Raw genomic sequence first — 19,407 nt, 5'->3', positions numbered from 1 at the left:
GGAGCGACTGCAAAGTTGAATCCTTTGGAAAGGACATTGGTTTCGGCTTTGGTGAGGATCCTATCTGAGATGTTATGCACTGTTTGTTTCATGTGTGGCTGTGAGGGAGGAGGGGTTTGTTTCTGGCGTTCTTGTAGTCTTCAGAGTTTGTTGGTGTGTGTATCTGTCTTGAGGGTGGTCTGTGTTTCGGCTCTCCAGACGGCGAGTTGTTTGGATTTGTCCCAAAGTGTGGGGTGGATCTTGTTGCTGAGTTTGAGGTGGAGTGTGAGGAGATCTTTGTTAATTCGGTCTAGGAGGAATCTTTTTGTGTGAAGTTCATTTCTGATTAGGGCCAATTCTGTTCTTTTCAGGATCTGTTTGGTGGCTGCAGAGTTGGAGTGGAATTTCAGTTGGAAACATGTGGGGATTAGATTTTGATCTCGGCAATTGCGTAGGAATGCGAGGTCACATAAAATGGAAGCTCTTTGGACTTCAAGTTTTTCGTAGGTCCTGGTCAGATGGTGGATTTCCTCTCCGTAGAGGTTCGATATTTGTTTTCTGAGGTTTTCGTGGGTGTTTGTATGTAGGTTTTTGGTTGTTCGGGTTTTCTCCCGCGTAAAATTGGAAGTATCTTGGCAACGTTTCGACGAAGTCCCATTTGTCATCTTCAGGCTGGTGTTTTATGCGGGAGAAAACCCAAACAACCAAAGACCTACACACACACACACACACATAGCTATACCAGTTCTCTCTTTATTCTTTGTTAGCAACCTAAAAATGTAAAATGATGTCGCAGTTGGCGACTGCTGCTTGTGGATGGCCCTAGATTGAGCTGATACAGGCAAAAGAAAAAGAAAAAGAAAGAAGATTTCTTTCTCCCATATTTGGGCTGACAGGGTGTACATTCAAGGTAAAAATCTCCTCCCCCTGTCTCTCTCCTGATAGCTAACAGAGTGGGAGAGAGCCTGTGGCTTAGAGGTTATAACAACTGCCTAACATGCAGATAAGCCCAGGTTCGAATCTCAGAAGAGTAAGTCTGGCTGAAGAGAGTTAACGGAACTCGAAATAGCTATACCAGTTCTCTCTTTATTCTTTGTTAGCAACCTAAAAATGTAAAATGATGTTGCAGTTGGAGACTGCTGCTTGTGGATGGCTCTAGATTGAGCTGATACAGGCAAAAGAAAAAGAAAAAGAAAGAAGATTTCTTTTTCCCATATTTGGGCTGACAGGGTGTACATTCAAGGTAAAGATCTCCTCCCCCTGTCTCTCTCCTGATAGCTAACAGAGTGGGAGAGAGCCTGTGGCTTAGAGGTTATAACAACTACCTAACATGCAGATAAGCCCAGGTTCGAATCTCAGAAGAGTAAGTCTGGCTGAAGAGAGTTAACGGAACTCGAAATAGCTATACCAGTTCTCTCATATATATATATAACTCTGTGAAGCGAACACCATGGACTAGGTCTCTCCTCCTCTTCAGCACTGAGTACAGTTGGCCCAGAAGGAAGAGAACCAATGCAATATTACTCTGTCCTCTCCCAACTCTCAAAGCTAGTCCAGTAGATACCCCAGCCAATGGTACTAAAGACACTGAAAGGTCAAGAAGAGCAAGAATGAACTCCTGACCTCACCCCACATCTGCCAGAGATAATGTACAAGTGCAATCTATGCCCAGATCTGAATGCCAATTAAATCCCCAGGTTCAGCTAATTTGTTAGCTCCAGGGTTCTCTGGCATTGCCAAGCAGCCACCTTCTCTACAACCTTCGTAGACATAAATTGGATCTAGCGATAGTTTCTTAGCCACAAATCTTGAGCCATGAATTTTGAACCATGTGAACTACTCCTTAAGGTTTGGTGAAATGACCCACTCTCTCTCAAGAAGCAATTCATCAGTGCCAGAAGTGAAGAACCCAACCACACATCAACTCCCAGGAGTTCTTAGCCAATAAGAAGAGACTGGATCTAATATACAGATGTCTGATCAGGTAGTCACAAGAATGCTGTCTCTTTTATTGGGATCTGCAATATGAAACTATCCCTACACTGAAATTGAAATTCCCCAGACTGAACTTTAATTATCTTCATCAGAACAGCTTGAAGGCTGGAGCCCAACCTGGAGTGAATCTGAGCAACCATTTCTATGACAGATATCTAGCATAGTCCTCACAGCAAGTACTCTGACTAGCATTTTCCAGGAGAGCCAGGTATACATAAGAGCAGAGAAATACTAATGTTTTGCTGCCCTGACTGCCATGAGGTAGACCTTAATAGTGACTGAACTCATGCTTAGTTGCGTTCACTCCTTGTTGCCCTCCAGTGGCGCTCTAGGCATCTCTTTATATGTTTCCTCATGGAAAAAGAATAAAGAAGCCCTTAAATATGCATGCATACACAAACATTTATGTTGCATATGAAACATATTTTCTTTTTGGGGGGGGGGAAAGAGAGGTACAAATCTGTGGGTTTTTTCCTCTTCTCATTGTTTCTTCAGTATTATTGTCAAACTGCATTATTTTCCTGATGTGATCCCATTCAATTAGCTTAGGAATTGCAACATGGAAGAAAGTAGAACGGCAGATGATAATATAGGCCCAAGACTTTCCCAAGTATGTATTTTGGGACATCTGCTTTTGGTGGATGTGCATATGTATCCAACACAATACTTGCTACATGTGATGGACTACAACTTCCCTTATTGCCTGTCAGTTTCATTGGTTTTAGGGTTTACTGAAAGGAAGGCTAGCAAAGCACCAGGTTGAAATTGTTTTAGGGCGTAGGGGTGGAAAGCAAGGATATATTCTTATTCTGTATGGAGTGGGTCATTACCCTGAGGGTTAGGTTTGGAGACTGCAAAGGATAAAGCTGCTGCTTTTTATCTGCTTGTTTTAACCACATTTGTGGATGGTGAGTCAAAATTTGCCCCTGCGGGTTTATGTGGTACAGTGATCAGAAATAGCATTATTGAATTCGGGTCACAATTTCTGTGTTTTTGTGTGGCAACCAGCAAAAGGTACGGGATGAGTTTAGATGTCACCCAAGCTTCCAAGGACAATCACTCTCCCACAACTTATGAAACTATGGAAAATATCCCACAGCAGTTGCTCCTAGTTTTTCCTTGCATTTTATTTAAGGAAGCCACTGGATACATTCCATATAATTCCAGCTTCATTTCTTTTTGGTACCATCATCCCAGTTATTAGGCATACGGCTGAGCTATTGGGTTTCCGCCAGGCATAGGAATGCTTTTGCATGGCTCACTAAAAGTCAACATTAAAACCCATTGGTTATACTTGGGATAACCCACATCTTCCTTTCCAAACTTAATTTGGTTTCTTTCTGAAATATCAGACCCAATGTCCTGTGGCATTCCTTCAGAACATCTAGTTCTAAGGAAAAGGGTTTGGAGATATTTTTCTTTTCATCTTGCTGAGCTGCTCTTCTAAGGTCAGCTGTTTGTAGACAAATGGCGGCCTAATGTATATGTTAAAACAAATCCCAGATGTTCTGGGTTTTGGCACCCGTAATTCAAACCAATGTCTACTTAACTCTTGCTATTTGTTTTAGGTATCTTTTGGCAGCAAGAGGTCCTTACTCTCTTTATCAAAACTGCAAGTGCAATTCAATCTCAGGCTGCTAGGAATAGCTGGAGCCTGAGCAGAAGCTTTCTTGAAAGCTGGTATCATTAGTGTTGATCAATTTGTTCTTAATAAGTGCACCTCAAAAGAAATAACCAAAATCCAGAAGAAGAGAGCTTAGTTTCTAAACAATGCACGCAAAGCCAATTCTTTGATATATGGTTGGTGGGGATTCCAGGACATAAGGTGATAAAGAACAAGATATAAAGCAGTTTGACAGAAACTGGGTTACATTTGTTGTTGTGGCTTCAGCTGCCATGCTAACATTTGCAGAATTCCGTCTGCTTAACTTACTAATTACTTGGTGTTTTCAAGCAGACATGTCTCTTGCTTTGTATCTCTCATTCTTTTCTCCCGCCCTTTTATAGCTGCTCTGTTGGCATTCAATACGTTTGAGACTTTCCCCCCACTATAGGAAAGTCTTGTCTCTAAATTAAGAAACAAAAACAAAACAGATACACCATCTTGTTCTCAGCAAACTTACTCTGAGATTAGTATTTTGCTTAAATGCAACTATTCTACTATTGCTCAAATCAAACAAGTTTTTGTGGTAGCCATTTACCAGCACAAAGGAAATCTAACAGTAGGCCTAATGATGAGACTAAAAGTATTAAAAAAAGTGAGAGACAGAAAAACAGTAATTTTTAGAGAATTTTAAAGATAAACATCTCCATTTATCAGTAGGCTTATGCAGTGGTGGGATTCAAATATGTGAACAACTGGTTCTCTGTGTGGATGCCACTTCCGGAAGTCCATTCTGGACCTGGGCAACAAAAAATTAGCTACCAGTTCTGTTGAAGTGATGCAAACCGGCTGAATCCCAGCATTGGGCTTATGGATGAAACTGAGATAATAGTGACAGTGATAAGTATACAACAGAATTGTTTCATAAAAGAAAAAGCTTCACTTAAAATATGAGAGATTTTGGCTAATAAAGGGTCAATTATTCCTAAACATAATGCTAGCAACAAACCATGTGTAGCAGGCCATAATGAAGCTAGTCTGCTTCCAGGTATTTGTTCCTTATTTTGAATGCAATCACACAGAACCTGCTATCCAAAAGCAGGAATTATGCATATTATTGATGCTAAATTCTGTAATATTATTCAGAAGCAGAGTAATTAGGTCACCCTGAAACACTGACAATACTAATATTTATCTTACAACAGTGGTGAAGAAAGGGCATTGCATTGGCCCAGATTGACAGCCTTTCTCTGGCCTATGACATCTCATCTAACTGCATGAAATACCCAGCTAGTGCTATATTGTGTATCAAATAGTTAGCTATGAAAAGCTAGGGGGTATCATTTCGGCATTCAGGTGCTGCTCAAGCACCATTTTGTTGCTTGAAGCTCACTTGGAGTAAGTACAAAGGAGATGGCCCTAGAAGTGAGAGTTTTGCTTGCTTCTACATAGTATGAAACCTATCCTCTAAAGTTAATGCTAAACCTGGAGGAAGGCATGTCAGTCTCAACCAATAATTATCTAATCTATGTTCAGGCCTTCACTCCTGCCATTCCTACCTCCATGAAAAAGTTGCATTGGAGACAGAGATGGGTGTGTGTGCTAAGAATATTGCTCTTAGAAATTCTGACTGCACAAGTTCCAGTAGTGAAAAGATGGGAGATGGTCCCAGCTATGCACTGTAATAAATATATTTGAGGCTTGGCTTCAAATAATTTAATACCTGCAAGTCTATGTTGTCTTCTTCCTCTTTAGGATGATAGAATCTTAAGACAACTGAAAATAACTGCCACTCATTAAATATTTTTTGAGTGATTCTGCTACCATGTGCGGTTTTATTGCTATTAGCCTAAATGGCTACTGTTGTTCAGCTGGGAGCCAATGTACAATTTTGTGGGGGCCATCTATGCTGAAAGGCATTCAGTCTTAGCTCCACAAGGCTGTCTAGAAACAGTGAGGAACCAGCCCCTGCTGCGTCGGCTCCGCCCCCTGGGTGCATGCTGGGGAGGTGTCACCCTTTGTGAGGAATGAAGAAATGCACCATGCCTTGGCGCTTGCCCCGGTCCCACCCTCTTCTGCCAGAGACCCTCAGATCTGTCCCACTCCTGCCCGCAGAGGCACACCCTTGATGCGAACGATGTAGAGGCCACACCCACTCAATCCACGCCCACCCAGTAGGCCACACCCACCCTGGCCACACCCAGCCAGCCCCCTCCCGAGGGCAACCACAATGCTGATGCGGCCCTCAATGAAATTGAGTTTGACACCCCTGTTCTATAAGATGCTAAACTGATAAGCAGAGAAAGCAGAAAGAATGAGAAGAAGAAGAAGAACACAAAACATGTATGAGAAGAAGACTAAGAAGGAACACTGGAGAGGAGGAGAAGGAAGAAGAGGACAATTTTTTTTCTAGTCTGATGCTATCTAAATTGGAGAAAACTAACATGTTTGAAACATAAAAATGGGTTTACAGGAAAAATCCATACAAATTTCATGAATAGTTATCCATAGTTTCTATGATAAATCTCAGGAAGGAAGTGCTTTGATATCTTTTGGGGAAACCACAAGTAGTAATTCATCAATTTAATTCAGGGTTCTTCAAACTTGGCCCTTTTATGACTTGTGGACTTCAACTCCCAGAATTCCTCAGCCAGCATGCCTGGCTGAGGAATTCTGGGAGTTGAAGTCCACAAGTCATAAAAGGGCCTAGTTTGAAGATCCCTGATTTAATTGATGAAGATAAGTAAATCTTTTCATTATTGAATATAGGCTTTATATTTACGTCTTGTGCACCATTGTTATTTTTGGAAGGTTTCAAGTAAATCTAGGTAAGTGCTTCAAATGATGAGTAAAATTTATTCCTGTTCAGGTTCATTTAAATCTATTCCACTACTACATCTTCAAAGGAATATAAATGTTCTTCATTGTAACCCTACAATCTTGAAGCGTCGACAGCCAGCATTCATTTGAAATGGTTAATAATGGAGCTGGCACTTGAACTGGCAGCCACCCAAGAAGTTAGAACACTCTGCCTACTCTGCAGGTTTCATAAAAATAACATGAAACAAATGGGCTAATCCATTAAAAAAAAGTTACACCTGGTTTTTATAGAATACTGAAAGCTGGGACTCACCAATTAAAAGCAATGATGTGCTGCCTGGCTTAGAAATAACTATTCATCTTCAAGCTTGCATAAAATTTTTTGCAAAGGCTTAAAAAAGTTTGTGCTACAAGTCCAACATTTTCCCACCTGCAAAATGACATTAGTGATTGTCAGCTTTATCCCAACTGATCTCTTTTCATCATGCAAAGTAGATTAACTCTTCTGATTCCATTTATATGGTTAGTAGCCTTCTCAAGTTAATTAAATGAGCAGAATACCTTCCATTAGAGAGGAATTTAGAAATCCCAGAGAAATTATAGAACTCTTCAAAGGATCTGGGAATGAAGATGAATACTAGTCCAGGTGTAACATGGGTTATTGAAGTTGACTAATTAAATTGGAATTGTGCATTTGGTCCTAGGTAGCATTGCACTCCTGAAGAATCAAATTAGTAGTTTGGAAAGTTTCCGAGATCCACAGTTTAGCTGGAATGATATAATTTTTTGGTAGCTATGACTGCTTTTTAACAACTCTAGTGATTAAGACATTGTTCTTCTTGACTTTTATTCTGCACTGTTCATGGGGTTGCCTTTGAAAATACGAGGGCAATTCAGAAATAAACCTCCATTTGGATATCAATGACAAACACTCGCAGATACAGAACTTTTATTATACACATTAGAAAATTACATTATTTTCGACATAACCGCCATTCAAATTGAGGCACTTGTCATAATGTCTTTCAAGGTTTGAAATTCCTTAGTAGTAGTTGCTCAGTGCCAAATCTGGGCTGTGTGTGTGTGATCAAAAACATCTCAACAGAACTGCTTCAAAAGTTCTTGGGTGCATCTAGCGGTGTGTGGGTGAGCATTATTGTGAAAAACACCACACTGGAAGTGTGCCATAGAAAATCCTGCCAAATGTGAAGATGCCAAAGGAGTACTGCTAATGAAGTTCATGGAGCCTGGTTCGACCATCAGTTCAGAAGACTACTGTGAAATGTTATGAAAACTCAGACGAGCCATCCATAACAAGCGTTGGGGCATGCTGACTTCTGGTGTGGTGCTGGTTCACAATAATGCTCGCCCGCAAACCATTAGACACACCCAAGAACTTTTGAAGCAGTTCTGTTGGGATGTTTTTGATCACCCCCATAGCCCAGATTTGGCACCAGGCAACGACTACTAAGGAATTTCAAACCTTGTAGGACGTTATGACAAGTGCCTCAATTTGAATGGCGGTTATGTCAAAAAGTAATGTAATGTTGTAGTTTTCTAATGTGTATAATAAAAGTTCTGTATCTGCGAGTGTCTGTCATTGATAACCAAATGGAGGTTTACTTCCAAATTTCCCTTGGAACTAGAAAGGTTCAGTTGGTACATATATGCTAGTCTTTAGATATCAGTAGTGTTCAGTAAGTCTGATAACTTAACTTTCATTTTTGTAACAGAAGAACTGGGTAACAATGCATTTCTAAACCCAATTTAAAGTGTTATGATTAAACTTCAGAAATACAAGTGATTTGGGGATAAATTATCACAAGAACTGTCCTCATCTGTATTATTTTTATCTGCCTGTTCAACTTTCCACAAACAAAGTACATGGCTTTCTTAACAGTGGCACCACAATTATGGAATTCCTATCCAGTCAAATTTCTCACAGTGATATCAATACAAGCCTTCCAATGGATCCTACAATCCTTTTCATTCTACACTGCCTGGCTCAGAACTTTATGATTATTTTTTTTTGCTTTTCTATGTATCTTTTTGAAGAACTGAGCAAAGGCAGAAGATTTGCACACTGTCCTACAGACATCATCATCAGCTACTCCTTCAGTTTGGATAACTGTTAGCCAAAGGCTGTAGTTAACTTATCTAATTTAGAAGTACTGTTATGAGTTTCTATATTCACTCAGCCAGATTTTCAGTGGGCTGGCAGTTCCATTGTTTGGAAGCACTGATGCTTCTGGCCTGTATTGGCAACAAACCTCCTCTGTGTTTGTTTCCTAGAAGTCCCCCCACCCATCTCTTATTATTCTTAGAACAGGGTGAACTTATGTTTCAAAACAAACATGTCCGTGGCTTTCCTTCCTAGAATAAAAGCCATGGTTAGCATCTACCTACTTGGCAATCCTATTGTAAGAAAGCATGTGTGTTTCCCAGTCCGTTTTTTTTCACTGCATAGTTTGCTACAGTCCATTTTCATTTCTCTTGCCCACTAATCATGGAGGCAATTAAGGCTTTCTGTGACCCATTTTCTTATTTAGCAGTCTTTCTGCCAAGACTCAACTAAAAAGAATCTCTTGCATTATTTCATTGTATGGTTGCAAGGTACAATTCACATATGTCTGGAGAGGGAAGAACACTTTTCATGTTTCCACAGATGTGTGCTTTAACAAAGAGGGCATTAGCCTGGCTTTCATTGTCTCTCGCCTCGTAGAACTAGTACCAGCCCCTCCCCCCAAACAAACAAACCCTCACAAATCTTCCCTTATAGTTTTTCTTATCAACTCTCCTTTAGGGTATGAAAGAATGTTTTTAAAATTTATTTAAAATAAAATAGAATTTTGGTGAAATTCTCATGGGAAGAATGTACTGTTCGTGTACTTGTTTATTTAGGAGAAAAAATAATGTGTGTGTGTGTGTGGGGGGTTGTGTTTGTGATCATCTCGACTTTCATGGCACAATTATCTTCTCAACAATCTGCATTTTCCTTAGCTTTATTTCCACCTTGCCTTTAGGGTACACCTGGAGAAGTCTGGCACTCAGGGAGGACTTCGAAATTATGGAAAGGTAAATTACAAAAGCATAGCCAGCCATAGCCCTTTTCATCATTTCTACCAGTAAATAAGTCTAGAAATTTCAACCTCAAAAGTTTAACACAATTCTCCTGAAAACGAGATAGAAAAACACATTCGTTTGCAAGGAAAAGAAACATGTAAAAAATGACAAGGGAAATTTCATCACAGCAGTAATTGTTTCATGGAGGCAGAAAAATGCCATTTATGCTGCAAGGAAGGAATGAGAAGTTAGCAGATTAATACTTGCTGCTGCTGCTGCTTTTGATCTTTCTTACTTTTTCTTACTTTACTTTAGAGTTTGCTGTGACTGACAGAATTAACTAACTGATCTTTGTCTGTGATTTGTGACATTGTCTGGCAATTCTTGATTTCTCTTTGTTTCCATGGTCTTGGAAATTGGAATTTTAAGTAGCTACTTTTCCAAATATCTACTTTTCCATTTTTTTCCAGTATTGACTTAAAACTACATCATTGCCCAAGCAGTACCAACAGCCATTGTGAAGTTAAAGAAAAGCCTTAGTTTCAGAAAATAGAAGGAAAGAGAAGGGGAGGGGACTGGAAGAGAAGAGATATTCTGTTAATGCCACCCTTAACATTGAGACTGGTTTTGTGTAGTAGTTAAGGCAGCAGGCTAGAAACTGGGAGACTGTGAGATCTAGTCCTGCCATGTGCACAAAGCCAGCTGGCTGACTTTGGGCCAGTCCCTGTCTTTCAGCCCTAGGAAGAAAGCAATGGCAAACCACTTCTGAAATCTTGCCAAGAACACTGGAGAAGCTAGTCCAGGCAGTTGCCAGGAATCAAAAATTGACTTGAAGGTGCAACACTCCTTTAATATTAATTCTGGTACCTGCATATAGTTCCAGTTTGTTTTTCAGTTGTTTACTATGTCAGAATCAAAATTCATTGTTTTTGAAATTATGGTCCAATTTGTAAATGTGGAATTAAGAAAATCTTAAAGCCTGTACTGTATTTGCAGTAGCCTTGCTTAGAAAGAGATTAACATCAAAGAGGCAATCTTTCTTCCTGGATAAACTGACATTCATTTAAACTGAAGGTTTTGAATTGCTTGCATGTTTAGGTTCCTCATTTTCTCTTTGTGGTCTGCAGTCATAAGCAAAATGATTATATAATGACTTCATAATCATAGGCTAACTTACGAAAAATATATATATAAAATCTTGCATGGACTCTAGAATTGAGATTAGCTTGGTAAATTATGTTTCCTTACAAGAGAACATTAACAGTTGAAAATGTGCAGTAATTAATGGATGGAATTTTCAATAACAGGAGCAATTAACTGAAGGGCAACAGTTAATGGCTCAAAACTTTCCATCGTTCTATCATAAGGAAGTATATTTCTAACACAAATCAGTGACAAATGGTTGTTGAGAGGGAAGCCAACCGAATGGCTCTACTTCAACATCAGCAGTTAATAGTGCCGACATAAACAGACACTTTGGTTGTGTTTATTTAATATATTTCACTGAGAGAAATTCCTGTGTTGAAATAGCAAGTTTCCAGCTTTAGCCAGAGACAATGTTAAATAAACAGCCACGTTTCAAGGGGAAATCTCTCCAAAAGAAAGTAATACGTTTCAAAAGCGAAAGGTTAGATCTGTTTAATTTTTCTTTGTTGCATGGAACTTTTTCAGTGAACATCTGGACTGAAGTGGCATATTTATGTGCAAATGACATCAGAGCATTCCCCATTTGACAGTAAGAAAGCAGTGGGTACTCGTAAGTGAAATTTGTAGGGATCCTGCAGAGCCGGGATTTGTTGCTTTTACAAGACCTTCAATTCTGTTATATTGGCTGATCATCTATGCACATAAGATACAGATTTTGAGTTAAACTCAGAGAGAACCAAGGTGTTTTGTTATAGTTATATGGCAAACAAAGTATTTTGTGTTGGGTTATTGTACATGTACATTAATGTGCAAAATATGTTTCTTTTTAAAACTGCATGATGTAATATATTTAATATAGGGGTAAAGCCATAGAAGGAAAATGGCTCTACTGCATTTGTAAGACATATTTAAAATTTGAATATACATTCAATTTTCCTTCTAATAAGTGTGAACCTTGATCATTCTTATCTGACTTGTAGAAAGATTGCTTTCCTTAATTCCAGTGACTAGGACAAAACAATAACAGTAGCAAAAATTTGAACCTCACTTTCCTATCTCCATTGGAATATACTTTGTTTCTGGGTTTATATTCTATATTCAAATATAATTTGATTTATAACCTATATCATGTTTAAACCTAGACATCGTAATAATCATATTGCTTTTATAAATTTTCTCAGGGAGTTTAAAGTCTCCCGTTCTTCTTGCCTTTAATTCAATATTTAGATCTTCTAAGTTTTAGTCCAATACTATATAGCTGTACTTCATCATGCCTAAAAACATGACTTAGGATTGCCAAGATAATAATTGGGGGGGAGGACCTCAATTTCAAGATTTATGTGTTGGGTAAAGGTAGTCTAAAATGTGGTACATTGCACATTTTCTAATTGCTGCTTTATGACAGTTGTCTAGCCATATACTGTGGATAGGATGGCAGAACATACTGCCTTAGTATCAGGTCTTTGATGCAAATTGGATGGAGCGAGCAGTCATAGGCCAGTTTTAGGTTTGAGGAAATTAATCTATTGTTGCAAAGAAAAATCTGATTATTGGAATCAGAGTTGGACTCGGATGCTTTGTCCATAGCATACCAAGAGATCCATCCATCTTCTTTTAAGGATTTATAGAGGGTTGGGATCTCAACATTTCAACAGATCTGGAGGCATTTACTAGAAGCAACATGTCCAGTACACTTTGACATGTGATATGTTCTAACAAATGTGAATTTGTTAGAATTATACATTGGAATATTTTGGGACACAAAATGCAGAGGAATCTCGTTCAGTGTGAGGGATTGGGTGGAGAACTGAACTATCACAGAAATGGAGATGGATTAATGCAGTTGTGGAAAAATGTACAAGCATTCTGTTAGGCCAAAAGTGTGAGGGAAAGCTAATAGAACAAATCATGTTTGCCAAGGTTGGAAAGACCTTGAATAGAAGTCATCAAGGGGTGACTGTCTTGCAAAATACAGCAGTACAAGTCGTGATGGCAAGACGAGCCATGTTCTGTAATTCAAACTTTTATTAAATAGCACTTGGATAGTGTAAAGCATAGAGAGACAAAAGCACAATTAGGACGAAGAAGAAAGTGCTGTGCGATAGGTGTTTCAAAACATCTATCAAAGGTGGCACTTCTAGAGATCCTTTAAGGAATATTTTATTCCTCTCAGAAGACTGTAAACATCTGGATGTTTTTCTCCCTCTCTGCCCCTCTAAAAAGCATGGAAACATCAGGTTTTCATTCTCCTGTGTAATTTTCTTGTGGTGCTGAATGCCACTCTTTTGGCAAAGGGCACCGGGGGCTGCAGAATATAGTCTGCACTCCAGGAGGAAGAAAACAGCTGCCCCCTGATTTGGCAGGCTCCAATGCATTTGTCCTGTAACCAGTTTGGTCTTTTCCAGCTTCCTTCAAGGGTGCTTGGGAAAAGTTAAGCTTTTCCTGAGAATTTTCCCCAGGGCTCATAATGAGGTTGCATGTCAGCCGATGGCAGCTCTTCCATGTCTATCAAAACATTGTTGCCTCCGAATTATACTTGACTTTTGTAGGTCAGTCTTTCCTGTGGTCCCTCCAAATATGTTGGTTGTGTGGTTAATATTAACAGTGAACACAAATATTAAAAAAACATTAAAAAGTACTTGGAAGCAGAGGAAATGGTCATGGTTGCAAAGAATATCTAGCTTTCAGCAGAGTCATGAATGACAGGCTCCTATTGCAAATATACAAATGAAGAATTAAATCCAAGAAGGAAACAAAACTGTATAATCATCATCATCATCATCATCATCATCATCTATTGCTTAGAAATACACAGAATACAAATCAGGAATCTTTTAACTTAGTATATATTCAAAAGTAAGGTGGTGTTGTATTTGTGTTAAAATATAGTCCCTGCATATATTTTATACACACACCCTATTGACTGATGAATACAAAATGAGCTTAAAGTGAATTTGGTGTATTTTTCATGTTCCTCTAAGTTTCTCTAAGCCATGGGTGGACATCCCGAGAACAACTCCAAGTCACACATGTCCCTCAAACTTCCTTTTTATGCCTTCTTTGACCATAATTAGCCAAGATTAATAGCATGGCTTTCTGCTCTCTTGAGGTAGAAAATCTACAAAAACTGGTGTGAAGTCTAAAATAGCTTCAGAACTCAAAGAAAAAGTAGAAAGTCCTGGCTCTGCTTAAGTAGATCATCTGTCTGCTTGTTGTCACCCTCAGCCTCCTCAAAATAATAGAGATTTCCTTCAGCCATTGAAAGGTTGTGTACTGCTGTCCTGCATTAGTCAAAAAAGGTCAGTTGTTTCATTTTTATCTTCTGGTGTTTCCTTGGTTCTAAACAACCAATATCTATTATGCTATGTGTTGCTTTAAAAAAAATGAGCACAAAATGAATGAATGCTTTAAAGCCAAACACTTCAGATGGAACCTCCTGTCTTATTCAGAAATGCAAGATAGAATCCAGACACCTGTTCTTCTGGAGCATGGTAAATGTTGGCCGATCCATTTCCAGGTGCTGTTAAAAACTAACTATTGGGAGAAGGAAACATAACAAACTACAGAAGAAGGTAGAATGAGATAGATCCGGTCAGCTGCTCTAAAGGGAATGCCTTTCCAAGGCGAATCCATCCATAGCTCATAAGGTAGATATGCAGCCTACTAGGACTGCCAAGAGAAAGCTTGCCAATTTAGCCTATTCCAAACAAGGTCTTGAGCTTGTGTACACAAACAAATACAAGGCTCAGAATCTGAAAGCAAAGCAAACACAAGGAAAGAACTCAACATCCCCATATGCAACTCATTAGGGATCAGCAAGGAAGAGACGAATGGAACATTGAGGCTCAATCCTTGTGGTCCATTTTGCCTGCCAAGTCACGGTCTCTGGGCAAGGTATAAACTAAGTTCCACAGTGCTGCTGCTGCTTTTTACTTTTTTTTAATTTAAAAGGCGTCCTTTTGCACATTTTAGATGGTGTGAAAAAGATAAAATGTCTGCTACAGAAGCAGGAAAATTTCAGGAATCTCACACAATCAGTCACACCAGGGAGGGCTAATTAAATATAAAATAGTTTGCATGACTCTGGCCTAAGAAGCATATTTGTGTGGAAAGTCATTGTGATCTGTGTATAAAGAATCATGGGTGGGTAACACCTAGAGCTGGATCACTTGGTGAAGGTATGATACCTCTTCAGCTTAGAGGATCCCTGCATATAGTTGTCATGAGCCTGGTATAGGTATCTCTCCCCTCCATCTCCATCTGGATTTGCTACACTTATGCCCAACATTTTGATTTTATGCTGGACGGCCTCTGTGCCGTCCAGCTACCAATGTGCCTAATGAGACCTTGATTCTTTGCATCACTGTTCCCCTCTGTAATCCTCTATCTTCTCCAGAAATAATTAAATGTGACCTTTGGAAATTAAAAAGTGCTCAGCCCTTTCTCTTTGAGGCCTTAGGCAAATCAAAAAGGTTAGCCAGGGCTGCACTTTTGTTCTTCAAATCCTGGATTGGAAATTGTCACTATTTTATCTGCTTCCTGTCATGGTTCCGACAGACGAAGCTCTTCAAAAGAACTTTGAGGCATTGTTTACCTTAAAGAATCTTTTATTCGAGAAACAAAGTATCGGCACTACATAGTTGAAAGCAAAAACTAAATTCCCCTCCCCTGGATACAAAGTAACAAAGCACAATTGCCTCCTCCAATAAACAGTCATAAATCACATTCCCCAATTAGCTTGAAGCACGGGCTTTCTCCCCAGCTTTCCAGCCCGCCAAAACTCTATCAACTCTGGGCCCAATGACCTTGGGTTCTCACGGCTGAGTTATTATTGTTATGACTAGCTGGACTCTCATCCACATTCCCCCCCCCCCAGCATCAACTAATTCTAAAAGCAATAGAGAAAAGTGGCTGCATTTCCATCTGTTGTCAAAGCAAGAACACCCAATGTTAGCAGCGTTGACACTTCCTGGTAAAACTAGAAGAGTAGGTAAAGGGAGAATGAGCAGCCAGGGGAAACAAGTGGGTAGTGAGATAGCAGAGAGGGAGTCCAGTAGAGGGATAACAAAAAGAATCAAGGCCCTGGGAAGAAACAAGGAGAAAGTAAGAGGGAGGACATGAGGATGGGGGGGGGAGGGTAGTAAACAAGAAAAAGAAGCTGAGTATTCACAAAATGTGGAAGATGTAAGGAGGCAAAGAGCGATTTGCCTGAGATCTCTCAATCCTAGCAGTAGCATTGTCCACCTTACCCGAATCCAGCTGTAGATGATTCCCTGCATTTGATGTTGGTTTTTCATCCACCCCACCATTTTTTTCTCAATATCTCAGCTTGCCAGATGAAGAGGAACTGGCTGTACAGCAGTGGAATTTATGCAGAATGCTGATTCATTGACTTGCTCCTCAGCCAAGAAGAGATGGCCAGCTCTTTCTAATATTCCAAGCAGAGACAGCAAGAACAATGGCAGATATCGTGTAACTGTTGTAGATGGTGACCAGTGTGTAAATGTATTCTCAAGAAGTAATCCTCAGGATACCTAGTTTCCCATTTGTTGAGAAGAAGTTGCAAAATGCCCTTGCGTTTAGTATTTACCTTTTACTTTCATTATTGTGAGCATAGCATTTTAGCTTGTTATAAATTTTGGAGAATGGTGAAATGGTATATCTAAAGTTCTAAGGACTCTTGTCATTAGAATTCCTGCTAAATAATGTGAAATTATTAAATGGAAATGGGGTGTGTATGTCTAGGTGTTTGTTGGGATAGGGAAAGGATTGTGCATATGCTTTGCACAGACATTAAACTGAGGACTGATTGCCCTAAGGGCCATCAGTGATAATATCATTATTTGACCAGGACAGGATCTGCTCATGAGCCCAGGTAGCTACTTTTTGCTCATTTTTGCTTTGCTTTCTGACCAGCTGTTAAAAGAATAAAACACAACTGATTCCCTCTGCTATTTTTAATCTTAATATTAACTTGGAGAAACATCTTTGGGAGTTGGTTCTGTCCATATGCTTTCCATCTGGATACATCTGCCTACTCTGAGCCTAGTTCTAAAGAGAAGGGAGGGGGATGGCAGAACATTTGGTTAACATGAGCTGCACTTAACATTTTGGGGAAAGGGAAGGGTTACAGTGGATAGGGCCACATTGCATTCAAGAATAGGTGCCAATAGGTGATGGGAGGGGTTTTTAAAGTGTGTTAAACTTTGTTTAGGATATATAGTATGTAGTTCAATTATATCTTCCATCTAGCTAGTTACCAGTAACTCCTGGTGATGCAGCCATGATTTTGGAGGTCTATATATGGCCCTGGGATCTCAAATTGATTTTCTATCCCTGCCTTAGTTTTGGAAGATTCAACTCCATTTATAAGTTGTCTACTTTTGCTCTCACTTTTTTGGTGCCTTCAAATCAGCCTTGATTCCTGAAATGTTTGCTTGGCAACATTTCTGGAGCATTTTGACAATGGCTTCTTCATAGGACTAAGAGAAAAGACTAGTCCAAAGTCATCCAGTTGATTTCCATGCCTAGATTTCCAGGACTAGAACTTGAGCCTCTTCTATACCTCCCTCCAGAGTCCAGTAATTTTAATGCCCAAATCTAAGTAATATGTGAGAGTTATTTCTGATAAGAAAATCAAAGCTTTTGAACTAGTACAACTAACTTGCTGCAAACATGTAAGAAATGTGAGGCAAGATTTGCATGTTCTTCAATTGGTCCTTGATTCAACCTTCTGAATCCCTGTTGAGCATTACACTTTGAATTGAGCAATATTCAAAGTATTCCACTGCTGGACGAAAGATGGATGTGGCTTTGTGTGGCAGGAGTTAATGTACTTTATTAGGCTGTCTGTTCACTTGGGGTCATCTTATCTCTAGATACTCAAATTCTCAGAAAGCAGCGGTTCCTTCCAAAGAAGATGTTGGCTTATCCAAGACATGCTATTCAAGGAAATGTTGTAACAGAGCCAATGAATCCAAGGCTTTGTTTTGTTTAACTTTATTTTACTGAAACTTTAAGCATGCCTCTGCCTGTGCGTTTAACTGTATGGTATTTAGATTCAGATTACAAATTGCTATGGTATCAACTGCCAACAAAATCATAAAAAGTCCTAGATTGATGGAATTGAAAAAGATCACAAAACCTATTATCACATTGACACTTGAAATCTACGTCACTCTAGTTTCAGAGAAAGTAAAATAGACATGCTTCATTATTGTGTACATTTAAGTGTTAAATAATGTATTCAAAGGTTTTCGTCTATAAGAGAAGCTGAAATGAGATATTGGTCTCCAGAGCATAGTGTGAATCAGCTTTGAAGGAAAGAGACTCACTGCAAAACACTAGCCCTATTCCCAATCCCTAGAGGAGATCCAGAAGGATGCCATAATCTATGGCAGGAGTGTCCAACCTTGCCAACTTTAAGACTTGTGAACTTAAATTCCCAGAATTCCCCAGCCAGCATTCCTCAAAGCATGGCTGGATAGAGAATTCTGGGAGTTGAAGTTCACAAGTTTTAAAGTTGCCAAGGTGTGATACCCTTGGTCTATGATATTGAATGCCACTGACAGATCAAGCAGGACAGGAGACTTGCTCCATCCCTATCCTGATTCTGTCAATTATCTATTAGCATGATCAATGCAGTCTCCTTGCTTCACTCCAAAATAAAAGCTAAGTGAAAAGGGATCCAAATAATCTGCTTCCTCCAGGGCCATCTGGTGTTATGTTACCACTTTCTTACTATCTTTCCCAAAAGAGGTTGGGATCTGGTCCTTAATTATCCAGTAATGATGATTCCAGGAATGGCTTCTTGAGGAGCGGGCACACAGCCACTTCCTTAAATGAGCCTCTACTCCAGTGATTCTCAATCTTTTTAATGCCGCGACCCCCAACCGGTCGTAAGTCGTGGACTAAACCAGTCATAAGTTGAGGACTACCCAACCGGTCGTAAGTCAAGGACTTTCCCTGCCCGGGAGCGCCGCGCATGCATGGTGCCGCCCCCTGCACTGGCCGAGGCGTAGCTGGCAAGCGGCAGAGACGGAGCAGGCCGATCACCGGTTGGGCCACCAGCTGGCCTAGCCCAAGGGAGGTAAGGCACCCACCAGAAAAGGGGAAAAAATGGCGGACAGCCTTGCTTGGTGACCCCCATGAAATGGTCGATCGACCCCAAATGGGGTCGCGACCCGTAGGTTTAGAACCGCTGCTCTACTCAACTGTGAATTAGCCATTGATTGAATCTAGTAATTGGTCACCTAAATCAATCAGCAGAGAAGTGGAACTTATGCAAGGTGACATTCCCAAGAATCTGTCCATTTCATTGACATTTACAGGCATACACTCCTCCCAGATAATAGGGCAAGACCCTGTTCTCAGTTAACTCCCTAGGACTTGTTCAGTCAAAGATTCTCTGAACAAATTGGAGTGACTTTATCCAGGCTAATGCCCAGAATATTCTTCACAGCAATCCTTCAGGACTTCATGCTATCCCTCACTCTCATGAGAGACCAGGCTTTTTTTTAAAAAAAAGGTTGCTTGGCAACATTCTGTGAACCAAACTAGGATGCAAACATATTACTTCCCTTATTGCCATTGTGTAGACCCAAATATGGGCTTGTTTATAATATCATAATATCTTGATTCTGTTCCTCTATTAATGCAATCCTAGGCTGCATTAACAGAGGAATAGAATCAAGATCACGTGAAGTGTTAGTATCATTTTACAAAGCCTTAGTACGGTCACACTTGGAATACTGCATCCAGTTTTGATAACCACAATAAAAAAAATGTTGAGACTCTGGAAA

The sequence above is a fragment of the Crotalus tigris genome, unplaced genomic scaffold (assembly GCF_016545835.1).
Source record: "Crotalus tigris isolate CLP2741 ecotype Arizona unplaced genomic scaffold, ASM1654583v1 scf7180000023829.5930981, whole genome shotgun sequence".
Taxonomy (NCBI): domain Eukaryota; kingdom Metazoa; phylum Chordata; class Lepidosauria; order Squamata; family Viperidae; genus Crotalus; species Crotalus tigris.
The sequence above is the reverse complement of the archived record's forward strand: the minus strand, read 5'-3'. Positions refer to the sequence as shown.